Raw genomic sequence first — 12,950 nt, 5'->3', positions numbered from 1 at the left:
ATAGCATTCACCCGTTGCAACGCACGGGTATTTTTTCTAGTTAAAAGAAATATTTGACTTAATCCATGGATATGTAGTTGTGGACGCTATAATCCATGGGAAAAGAAATCCGCTTTATATTCCCAAACTTTCCTAAAAAGTATAAATTAGTTATTCATCTATCATAAACTTTTTAAACAGTTAAGTTTGCATTCCTCCACCAAAACCGAACAGTCCTACATGTCATTCAGTTGACTCCAGGGTTATTTTAACCAGGTTTTCATATTCCAACTTGGAGGGAATGTAAGATTAACATGTGTTTTGATTCTTATTCTGTACTGAACAATTGGCATCTGTTATTATGGGTTTTGATATTTAGAGATTATCGTCGAAGTGGTTTTGGAGATAATCAATTTTCAGGTGATGATCGGATTCGCTGTTATTTTATGTGACCGGTCCGACCGGGTGGTGTATGCCGGTCAGACCGGCGTTTATCGAGCGGTCAGACTGGCCGGCCCGCGGTCTGACCGGCCGACACTGTGTCGGTTTCGGTTTCGGGTTGTTTCTTCGGATATCCGTGATTGTTTCATGGTTATGGCTTCTAGATGGATACTATACTTATGTAATACTGTTGTTTGCTAACAATGAGTCAAGTTGGAGATAGCTTGGTCTAGGAATATGGTTTCTTTGATTGTTTCATGTGTAGGTGACTCGATGCCTTGAGAGAGTATTTGCGGTGATGGACTGGGAGTCGGCTTGGTAGTAAGACGATGTCCATGGTACGTGGTCAGATATCATGCGGGATACTAAGGCTAGAGTTGATGCACGTGGTTGATGGAGATTCCATATGGCATACAATGGAGGTATAGTGCGCGTATGGGATGCAGAGTCGAATTTGGAAGGAGTCCAAATTTGGTACGATTGGTTATGTTAAGTTTGTTTCTTGTACTAGAGGGTTTCCTAAGGTGTTTAGGACTCTTAGTATGAGTTTGGTTTGTGGCTTTAGGCTGCCTACCTCATGTATAAATAGAGGGGGAGCGTGAGGCTTCCCGGTATCGCTTTTGTATAGCTTTTGAGAGCTAGTTTAGTTAGAGTTTCGAGTTTAGTCGAGATTTTTGTAAGGAGTGTTGTTGTTGCACTTTGTAAACACAGAGAGAAGCAATAAAGTTGTCATCTACTTTGAGAGTTCTTCGATTTGTGTTTCACCGGGTTTTTGCGGTCTAACCGGCATCTCTCCGGCGGTAAGACCGGCAGCGACTTCAGTCGGCAACAGGCGATCTTGGCGGTTCGACTGATCGATCTACATCGGTCAGACCGACATTTATCAGGCGGTCAAACTGGCGCATCCACTTCGGTCAGACCGCGATCCATCGAATTTGAGGGTAACTTTTATTTCTGCTAAAAGTTTTCGGTTTTTGGGTATATCAACCATTCACCCCCCTCTGGTTGGCTTAGTTCTTGTGATTCGATCCTACAAGTGGTATCAGAGCCACGTTTGCTCTTTTCGATCTTTACCGATCTTGAGTTTTTACCATGGCTACTTCTAATAAGTTTACAACTAAGCCTCATGTTTTCGATGAAACGGATTTTTCTCATTGGTGTAGTAGGATGCAATCTTACATTATGGCTGAGAATTATGATATTTGGAGAAAAGTTTCTCTTCCTTATGTGATTCCTGAAGCTATTAATACTGCTGCTGAAAAAACTTCTTTTGAACTAAATTGCAAAGCTCGCAATATTCTTTTGAGTGGGATTTCTCGTTCGGATTATGATCGTGTTGCTCATCTTCAAACTGCTCATGAGATTTGGCTTGCTTTGAGTAATTTTCATCAAGATACAAATAACATTAAAGAACTTCGTCGTGATCTTTTCAAAAAGGAATATATTAAATTTGAGATGAAACCTAGAGAAGCTTTGGATGACTATCTTTCTAGGTTTAATAAAATTTTGAGTGATCTTAGATCTGTTGATTCTTCTTATGATGCTAATTATCCACAATCTGAGATTTCTCGTCACTTTTTGAATGGTCTTGACATATCTATTTGGGAGATGAAAGTTACATCTATTCAGGAGTCTGTGAACATGTCTACTTTGACTTTGGATTCACTTTACACAAAACTGAAAACTCATGAGATGAATATTCTTTCTCGTAAAGGTGATTCTAAGTCTAGTGCTTTGGTTTCGTCTTCAACTTCTTTGGATGTTGGTGCTTCTTCATCGAAGTCTTCTGTTCTTGCTTTAATTAATGCCATGTCCGATGATCAACTCGAACAGTTCGAGGAGGAGGGCTTGGTTTTGCTATCTAACAAATTTTCCCGAGCTATGAAAAATGTTAGGAACAGGAAAAGAGGAGAACCGAATCGTTGTTTTGAGTGTGGAGCACTTGATCATCTTTGCTCGCATTGTCCTAAGCTTGGGAGAGGCAAGAAGGAAGATGATGGTAGAGTCAAAGAGGATGACGTGAACAAGAAGAAGAACATGAAGGAGAAGGAGAAGAAGAAGCATTGTATGCAGTGGTTAATTCAAGAACTCATAAAAGTTTTTGATGGATCTGAAGATGAAGATGAGGGCAAAGGTAAGCAAGTTGTTGATCTAGCTTTTATTGCTCGTAATGCTAGTTCTGATGTTGATGAATCTGATGATGATAATGAAGAAAAGCTTAGTTATGATCAGTTAGAACTTGCTGCTTGCAAATTTGCTAAAAAAACTTCAAACATGTTCTATTGTGCTTGATGAGAAGAATCACACTATTGAGATTCTAAATGCTGAAATTGATAGATTAAAATCTTCGATTCCTGATGATGATAATTGTCAATCTTGTGAAGTTTTATTTTATGAAATTAATGCTTTGCGAGATGTCAATTCTGTTAATTGCAAAAAATTGGAATTTGAGATTGAAAAATCTAAAAGGTTGGAATCTTCTTTTGCTCTTGGATTTGCTTTACATGCTCGTGTTGTTGATGAGTTGATTTTGACAAAGAATGTTTTGAAAAAATACAAAGTTGCTTTTTGTGCAAGTTCTTTGGTCAATGCTTCATGTGCAAATAAGGCAAAACAAAACAATGGTGTTTTGATTTCTCAAGATTGTTCAAAGTGTGTTTTGAATGAGATGAAGTTGAAAGATGCTTTAGGGCGTGTTAAACATATGAAAGAAATTGTTAAACAAGATAAGGTGTTTTCTTGCTCAACTTGTAGAAAACAAAAGTATCTTTTGGATGCTTGCAAAAATTGTGCTACTCTTACTCAGGAGGTTTCTTATTTGAAAAGTTCTTTGCAAAGATTTTCTGATGGTAAAAAGAACCTCAACATGATTCTTGATCAATCTAAGGTTAGCACACACAATCGTGGTTTAGGTTTTGATCCTTATGCTCATAATTCTAGACATCCTCCTACTGTTTTGGGTGTTGCTAGGAGAGGTGAAATTTTGATTGAATCTGAGCCTAAGAACACTGTGTTTAAATCTGCTGGCATCATGTCTTCTTTAAATGCATCTTCTTCGAAATCAAATGTTATGAATGCAAAACCTTCTTTTGTTGCAAAACCATCAATTTCAAAATCATCTACTTCACAAACTTGTCGTGAGAAGTACACTTGTTCTTTTTGTGGAAAAGATGGACATTTGGTTGGTTTTTGTTTTAGACTTGCCCATAAACAGAAAAAGGAAAGAGATTGCTTTTACAAAACGACGTTGGCTAAAATCGGGTTTTAATTCGAGGACCACGGTTAGACCGACATTGTCCAGTCGGTCAGACCGGTTGCCAGGCCAGGTCAGACCACAGGCACAGTGGCGGTCAGACCGGCCTTGGGGCAATTTTATGCGAAATTCAACTCAGACTTTTGTGAAGCAAAAAGGTAAGTTTTTTGGTAAGTCTGATTCTGATTTTGTAAGTGCGTATGTACCTACTGGTTCTAGTGGTCATGTGACTCAGTGTTGGATTCCAAAATTTCTTATTTCTAACACCAACACGGAGGCCTCGACATCTTCTCGCTCATAGGTATTTTGGCGGCATACTCACCATGTGCGTTTAACGTTGAGATGACGATTGCATGGCAAGGTAACATCACTTTACTTTTGGATTGACATAATTTTGGTATACTCTCTTGTTTATTAGCTTTTTCAAATGCTAGTATTTGAGATTGTAGTTTTGGTTAATACTATTTGATGTATGTCAATTCTTGAGAATTTTAGTGATATCGTTGGCAATTGGATGTTTTTTTCAAAATTTTTGATTTCTTCTTAATTTTTGTTCGGGGAGAATTGGAGGTTATTTTGAGGGGGAGTTTGTGCTTTTTATGACTTTCTTTTGGCATAATTTGAGGGGGAGTTTGTACCTCATGGTTTTATCAAGCAAAAATTGACAATGAAAAAAATTGATAAAAGAGAGCTTTGTTTATGCATATGGTATTTTCTTGTGCATGCTAGCAATACTTTGAAGGTTTATTTGTCTCTAGCATAGCTTGTATGTATTCTAGTCTTTTCATGAGATTTAGATTTTGCTTTTAAGGAAGATGATGCATGACACTTAAATTACACTTGAATTAAGAAAATATGCAATTTTGATGCTAGCATATGGTTTGATTTGTAAATGCTCTATATATATGCTTTATGAATTGTTATTTCTCAAATAGCTTTAATTGCTCATTGTGAAAAAGAGAATAAAAATATGAAAAAAAAAATGAATACCGAATCCTTAGAAACAGTCTTGGCGACAAGGATGTATTCGATGTGAGCAAAATAATGGGTGCTGAATCCCTGGAAACAGTCTTGACGACAGGGACGTATCCGGAATAAAAGAGAAAAATATGAGAAAAAGGCTCAAGAAAAGAAAAGGTTAAAAAAAATCTCTTGGTAATTCTGTGCTAAAGTTTATTTAGGAAAGAGTGATAAATGCAATAGGTATATGTGTTTAGTGTTTATTCTTCAACCTATGTCCTTGTTAAGATGTTGCATTATAAATCATATGAAATCATGAATTTCGATTGTTGATTCAAGCTTAATTGTAAAATCTTTGGTTCATGGTTATACTTTAATGCATGCTTGTTCTATTATAGATGGGTTTATCTTATTTTTATTGCAACACATGACATGATATGCTATATGTATGTTAAGCTCTTATACATTAATAAACATAATTCCTGTGCTTGATGAAATCATTGTCAAAAGGGGGAGAAGAGATGAGTTTTGGGGAGAAGAGATGAGTTTTGGGGAGAAGAGAAGAGTTTTTTTTAGAAGAGCATGTTTTTGGTTCAATTGGGAATTTCTTTCTTTTAAAAAGGGGGAGAAGTTTTCTTTTGGATTTTTGAGCACGATGTGTACATTTGTTCGAAGTGTGCTTTTTACCACTTTTTGTTTTTATTTTTACAAACTACAAAACATTTTTAATGGGTTTGCTAATGTGTTCATCAAGGGGGAGATTGTAAGATTAACGTGTGTTTTGATTCTTATCTGTGTTGAACAATTGGCATCTGTGATTATTGGTTTTGATATTTGGAGATTATCGTCAAAGTGGTTTTGGAGATAATCAATTTTCAGGTGATGATCGGATTCGCTGTTGTTTCTTGTACTAGAGGGTTTCCTAAGGTGTTTAGGACTCTTAGTATGAGTTTGGTTCGTGGCTTTAGGCTGCCTATCTCATGTATAAATAGAGGGGGAGCGTGAGGCTTCCCGGTATCGCTTTTGTATAGCTTTTGAGAGCTAGTTTAGTTAGAGTTTCGAGTTTAGTCGAGATTTTTGTAAGGAGTGTTGTTGTTGCACTTTGTAAACATAGAGAGAAGCAATAAAGTTGTCATCTACTTTGAGAGTTCTTCGATTTGTGTTTCACCAGGTTTTTGCGGTCTAACCGGTATCTCTCCGGCGGTAAGACCGGCGGCAAGCGGCGGTCAGACCGGCGGCGCAAGGGCGGTCATATCGAGGGCGACTTCAGTCGGCAGCAGGCGATCTTGGCGGTTCGACCGATCGATCTATATCGGTCAGACCGACGTTTATCAGGCGGTCAGACCGGCGCATCCACGTCGGTCAGACCGCGATCCATCGAATTTGAGGGTAACTTTTATTTCCGCTAAAAGTTTTCGGTTTTTGGGTATATCAACCATTCACCCCCTCTGGTTGGCTTAGTTCTTGTGGTTCGATCCTACAGGGAAAATTATTGGTTTCATACTCAAGGGATTATTAATTACCGATTGTCGTTGGACCTACAGCTGACAAGCCATAGAAAATAATTTAAGCAAATAAAAATAATTTATGAATGAAATTTTATTTCTATGTTATTAGCTCTTTAAAAGTTAATGCTGGAAAATAAACAACAATGATAAAAACCCCCAATTTCAACTTAAAATTAAGTTTCAAAATTCAACCTTTTTCTATGGCCGACAAACTAGCGAGTAGACGATTCCACTAAAGGAAATAAGTAGACGACGAGAAGCAAGAGAAGCGCTGAACATTCATGATCAACAGATTTGGACATGGTACACACAGCTTAAGATGTTAAAAATGGGCAGTCTTACAAAGGACTGATCGAGTACTGAGGTGGCTAGGCTAGTAGTTTGATCTTCCTTGGATAGAGAACTGCTACTGAACCGAAGTCCCAGTAAAGACGGAAGGCCACATTAATCTTCGTCTCTCTCGGGAGGGAGACCACAAGGAAGCAGCATTTTCTGCAACACCAGAAACAGTGAAATCAATATACAAATTTGCACCGCAATACCTCGTTTAAATGTCTGCATATTTAAACGGCAACCAGTGCAATGAAGACTCTGGTCACCCATGAACAGCTGTTTAAAAAGTGGCCATCTCTAATTATGGTATCTATTACAGTTAGGACACTTCGAGAATGCTTAATCAGATGAAACCAAATAAGTTGTACTTTGGAAAGGGCATAGGAGCTCATATAGCAAATTGCACTGCAAGAGGATATGTTCTTACATTCAATCGATTGAACACAAAACTTTATCTTAGCTTAGCTGCAAGTCTGCGGAACTAACTCTAGATGTATTTTCCTTAATAGGTATTCAGTTGCACCCCAGCATATTTTCATAGCCAATTCTATTGCAGAACAAAACTGAATCATGGATAAATACAATCACCAAAACGCTGGACTGCTAACGAACATGGAAAAATTGCAAAGTAAATACTATGACATCAATAAGATCAACGCATTTCGTTGTCCATACGACACATAATATATAAATCTTATAAACCTGTACAGCTGAAACCTATTCAATATACAAAGGTGAATGAATGAAATACAGCCATAAATCCTGGTTTGCATCAGCCGTAAGGCCGAAATCAAAACTTGCAGCAATATTATCAGGGAAAAGTAAACATAATATGTTCTGAATAGTGCATATTTGGTAGGTATCACCATTAAAATGGGATAGGAGATCAGTTTTTTCCCACTACATTTGAGCAGGGAAACAATAACACCGACAGCCCAAGCCACTAAAAGTTTGAGGACAGAAGAGAGGTGGAAATTAATGTACAGATTATCTCCTTTAAGATGTCAATGCTTTTTAGCAGACTAGCTTTTTGCCCACGCATTGTAACGGATGGAAAACAAAATTAAAACACAAAAATAACTCAAACCTAAAAAAAGTATATATGATCACATAAAATTAGTTAGCACTACATTTGTACATGCACAGATCCTACAAACCCAAGAAGACCATGTCTCTTGACCGGTCATTGCACCAAAAATCTATCGAACCAGTAGGGGGGGGGGGCGGATCCAGGAACAAAAAATTGGGGGGGCTCAATTACGCAGTTTCTTCAACCTCCAGCCATCTAGGGACCTTTAGTTTATCATTTATGGTGAAAAATCGAAAGGGGTGCTCCGGGGGTATCCATGGGTCTTGTGAGTGTAGGGGGGACTGAAGTCCCCCCCTCACCCACGTTGGATCCGCCCCCGCGCCCCCGGAACCAGTAACATGAGACTAACACAGTTCAGTGATTATGTCAACTTTGGTCATGCACTTGTGAGATTGTCTGCACACGTAGTTGGACTCATAATGCTATGCTCCATTTTGATGAGCTACCCATATGGACAGATGCACTACATATTCAATATAATGACTTTATTTCACTGTTTTCCTATTTTAGGAGCAGTCATACATTAATAATTATAGAACAGATAGGTTTGACATAATTTTAACTATTACTAAGTATATGTGGTTGTAAGAAGCAGCCTTTAAACATACCTGCATAAAATTGTAACGCTCTCTTCCAATTGATTCGTTCTCAGCAATGGCAAAATATGCCAGCACCGGATAGTGCCCAATATAGGATGCATAGCTATCTCTTTGGATGTTTAGAGCCCACTCACTGCAATAAAAGAAATTGTTAATAATAGTTACTACATTCCCAACTAGATATTCTTTATTTTAGAAAAAAGATAACTTACAAATGGTTCAAGTCAGCATGCCCGGTGCCCACATATTTCGCTTGAAGATGCTCAAGTTGAGAATTTATGTTGAACCTGTCGCTAGCCTTTTAAAAAGGTGATTTATCATATCAACATCACGGTCAAAATATAAAAGGATATTGTCAAAGTACATTGAAAAACTACAACATAGTTAAGCCGAAGAGAACTTAATGCAAAAACAAACAAACCCTAGTTACACTGGTGGAGAAACCATCTTTCGTCGGTCGGCCGAATTCCACAATAGTCCCGGATGCAATAAAAACCGGGGCTAAAGATGATCTTTAGTCTGGTTAAAAAGGGTAACGGGCAAATTTGATCTTTAGTCCCGGTTCAAATGCTGTCAGGGATTAAAGATCCCGGGGATCTTTAGCCCCGGTTGGTAACACCAACCGGGACTAAAGTCCCACCCCTATATATATGTCTTCTTCCTCCTCCAGCTGCCCGAGCAAGCTTCAAAATTTCTTCAAAAAAGAGGGGAGGTCATGCCAAAATTTCTAGTGAATTTATTTTGGCGATTACATACAAATCGGAGGTGCCTAAAAGGTTTGCAACTTCATCCTCCAATGTTTTTTTTGTCATATTACATTTGCAGCTATGTTTTGCACACTTTTTTGTCTCCAAAATTTAGTTGTAAGTTGATGAGGGAGAAAATTTGTGTGGGGAAGAAAGAATATATAGAAATTTAGTTGATTTGCTAAAGAAGGTTTTATAAAATAGTTGAGAAGGAAAACTATAGTGAAAGTTAATCTTGAATACTAGAAAACAAACTAAAATGAAAATTAAAAGAAGTAAAACACATTAAAATTAGTTTAAAACTTTAGAAATAGTAAATAAGAATTATTTGGTGTAATATTTTATGATTTTTGTATGAATAAAGATATGTCATTATTGTATGACTGTTGAAATAGTTTGTAATTATCTTACAATTATTGTATGACTGTCATTATTGTAAGAATAATTATTTTTGTACGATTTTTTTTCGACTCATGTAGATGGATCGGCAATGGATGTACGCTGACCGGCGGTCCAAAGAGTATATTGACGGCGTGCTCTATTTTTTGAGAGTGGCCGAAGCTAACAGGCAAAGGGGTTTTATTTGTTGTCCATGCAATAAGTGTAACAATCAGAAGGAGTATTCTGCATCCAGGACTATTCATTTCCACTTGTTTGAGTCGGGGTTCATGCCAAGCTATAATTGTTGGACATCCCACGGAGAGCAAGGTGTTGAAATGGAAGAAGATGAAGTGGAAGACGACAATATTCCGGACTTTGCTCAATACGTTGGATTTGAAGGAAATCAAACAAGTGAGGAGGAAAGGGATGCTGATGGTAACGACGTTGCGGATGATCTTGGTCAGATGTTGCAGGACGCCAAGGAGGACTGCGAAAGTGAAAAGGGAGCCCATAAATTGGACAAGATGTTAGAGGACCACAGAACTTCGTTGTACCCAGGTTGCGAGCAGGGGCACAAAAAGTTGGATACCACTCTGGAGTTCTTGCAATGGAAGGCAAAAAATGGGGTTAGTGACAAGGCATTTGGCGATTTATTGAAACTCGTCAAGAACATTCTTCCGGAGGGAAACAAATTGCCCGAGACAACGTACGAGGCTAAGAAGATAGTTTGCCCGCTAGGACTGGAAGTTCAGAAGATTCACGCATATCCGAATGATTGTATCCTATATCGCGGTGAGGAGTATGAGAACCTAGAAGCATGCCCTGTTTGCAAAGCACTACGATACAAGATTAGACGAGACGATCCAGGAGAAGTTGACGGGCAGCTAACAAAGAAGAGAATTCCTGCTAAGGTGATGTGGTATTTCCCTATAATACCACGGATAAGGCGTTTGTTCAAGAACAAGGGGAATGCTAGAATGATGCGATGGCACGCTGAAGAGCGTCAACAGGACGGGATGCTGAGACACCCCGCCGATGGTTCGCAGTGGCGAAACATAGACAGAAAATTTAAAGAATTTGGAAAGGACGCACGAAACATACGGTTTGGTTTGAGTACGGATGGCATGAATCCTTTTGGAGAGATGAGCAGTGGCCATAGCACTTGGCCCGTTACGATGTGTATCTACGACCTCCCCCCTGGCTATGCATGAAGAGAAAGTACATAATGATGCCGATTATTATTCAAGGCCCCAAGCAACCTGGTAACGACATCGATGTGTACCTAAGACCACTGGTCGAAGATCTTAAGCTGTTGTGGAAGAAGGAAGGTGTCCCCGTGTGGGACGAGGACAAACAGGAGGAGTTTAACATACGAGCGCTGCTGTTCGTAACCATCAACGATTGGCCTGCACTTAGCAACCTATCCGGACAATCCAACAAGAGGTACAAGGCTTGCACTCACTGTATGGATGAAACAGAAAGTACGTATCTTAAGCACTGTAGGAAGGTTGTATACATGGGTCATCGTCGATTCCTTGCAACAAACCACCCGGTGCGGAAGAAAGGCAAGCACTTCGAACATAAGGCTGACCACCGTACGAAGCCTAAACATCGCAACGGGAAAACAGTGTTTGCTATGGTTAAAGATCTTAAAGTAGTGTTCGGAAAGGGGCCTGGAAGCCAGCCTATAGAGAGCGAAGATGGTCATGCGGCGATGTGGAAAAAGAACTCTATATTTTGGGAGTTACCCTATTGGGAATTCTTGGACGTATGCCACGCAATCGACGTGATGCACCTCACAAAGAACCTTTGCGTAAACCTTCTTGGCTTCCTAGGTGTATACGGAAAGTCGAAAGATACACTGGAAGCACGTAATGATCTGAAGCATATGGAACAACGCGGCGATCTTCACCCGGAACCAAAGGAGAAAGGAAGCCATTACTTGAGTCCAGCCAGCTACACTTTTAGCAAGGCAGAGAAAGAAAATATGTTTGAATGCTTGGAGAGCATAAAGGTACCGTCTGGATACTCCACGAATATCAAGCGAATAATAAGCACGAAGGAGAAGAAGTTCACAAACCTAAAGTCTCATGACTGTCACGTGTTGATGACACAACTGCTACCAGTTGTAATAAGGGGTATCCTTCCAGATAATGTCCGGGCAACAATAACAAAGCTATGTGCATTCATGAACGCAATTACGCAGAAGGTCATCGATCCGGATAGATTAGAAGCCCTTCAGAATGATGTGGTGCAATGTCTCGTTAGTTTTGAATTGATATTTCCACCTTCATTTTTCAATATAATGATGCATCTGCTTTGTCACCTTGTGAAAGAGATCAGTATTCTCGGACCTGTGTACCTACACAACATGTTTCCTTTCGAGAGGTACATGGGCGTTCTGAAGAAGTATGTTCGTAACCGTGCTCGTCCAGAGGCAAGCATCGCCAAGGGTTATGGAACAGAGGAGGTCATCGAATTTTGCGTAGAATTTATCGAAGATCTTCGCCCAATCGGGGTACCTGAATCACGCCATGAAGGGAGACTACGGGAAAAGGGAACTCTCAGAAGGAAAGCAATAATGATGGTAGACAACAATTTATTCCGTAAAGCCCATTCCATGGTTCTGCAACAATCTTCATTGGTAGCTCCTTACATCGAGGAGCACTTGGCTCTAGTTCGCGCCAGGAACATCGGTAAGTCCGATGCATGGATTACACGGCATCACATTGATACTTTCCCCACGTTGATATGACAACATCTCATGGGTAACGAGTCAATCAACCAACAACTTGTCTTCCTGGCGAGGGGACCGTCTGGGTCGATCACGACATTCCAGGGATATGAGATCAATGGGTACACATTCTACACGAGAGCCCAAGACATGATGAGCACGAACCAAAACAGCGCTGTTCGTGTCGATGCCATGGGACACGATGGAACAACTGGCACGTATTAAGGTGCCATCGAGGACATATGGGAACTTGACTATGGTCCTCTCAAGGTCCCTCTGTTCCGATGCCAATGGGTTAGGTTGACTGGTGGAGGCGTAATGATTGATGACAGTGGGATGACAACGGTTGACCTTAACAAGGTTGGATACTCGGACGAACCTTTTGTCCTTGCCAATGATGTAACGCGAGTCTTTTACGTGAAGGACATGTCGAGCAAAGGAAAGAAGGGCAGAGGGCCTGACGAGCCTAAGCGTCACGTGGTTCTCCTAGGCAAAAGAAAAATCATCGGAGTTGAGGACAAGACTGACGAGGATTACGATCAGTTGGATGGGCAACCCCCTTTCACGGTGACGATTGACCCTAGCATCCTCCTATCAAATGAAGACACCCCTTACTCACGTAGCGATCACAAGGAGGGAACATTAGTGAGGAGAAAGTACGTGCGGTTAACTGTCACCGCCGATGTATTGCCGTAATTATTGTGTACACGATGTAAACTATTTTGGATGTATTTATTATCCATATAAATCAAATTTTTGTATGGCATATGTTAATTACGCATGATTATTAGAGGTTTTTACAATTTTAAATCATGTATATGCTAGTTATATGCGATACTTACAATTTTTAAAAGTTTTAAATCACGCAGGTGGCATTTTCATATGTTAATTAGAGTTTTTAACAATTAATTTACTATCATTCATAT

The 12,950-nt window shown here is 39.6% G+C and overlaps 1 pseudogene; it reads left to right on the top strand.

The window, feature by feature from the left end:
• The first annotated feature begins 9,403 nt into the window (after positions 1-9,403).
• On the top strand, positions 9,404-12,678 carry LOC127781709 (uncharacterized; annotated as a pseudogene).
• The last annotated feature ends 272 nt before the right edge of the window (positions 12,679-12,950 follow it).

The sequence above is a fragment of the Oryza glaberrima genome, chromosome 8 (genome assembly GCF_000147395.1).
Source record: "Oryza glaberrima chromosome 8, OglaRS2, whole genome shotgun sequence".
NCBI classification, from domain to species: domain Eukaryota; kingdom Viridiplantae; phylum Streptophyta; class Magnoliopsida; order Poales; family Poaceae; genus Oryza; species Oryza glaberrima.
The sequence above is the reverse complement of the archived record's forward strand: the minus strand, read 5'-3'. Positions and strand labels throughout refer to the sequence as shown.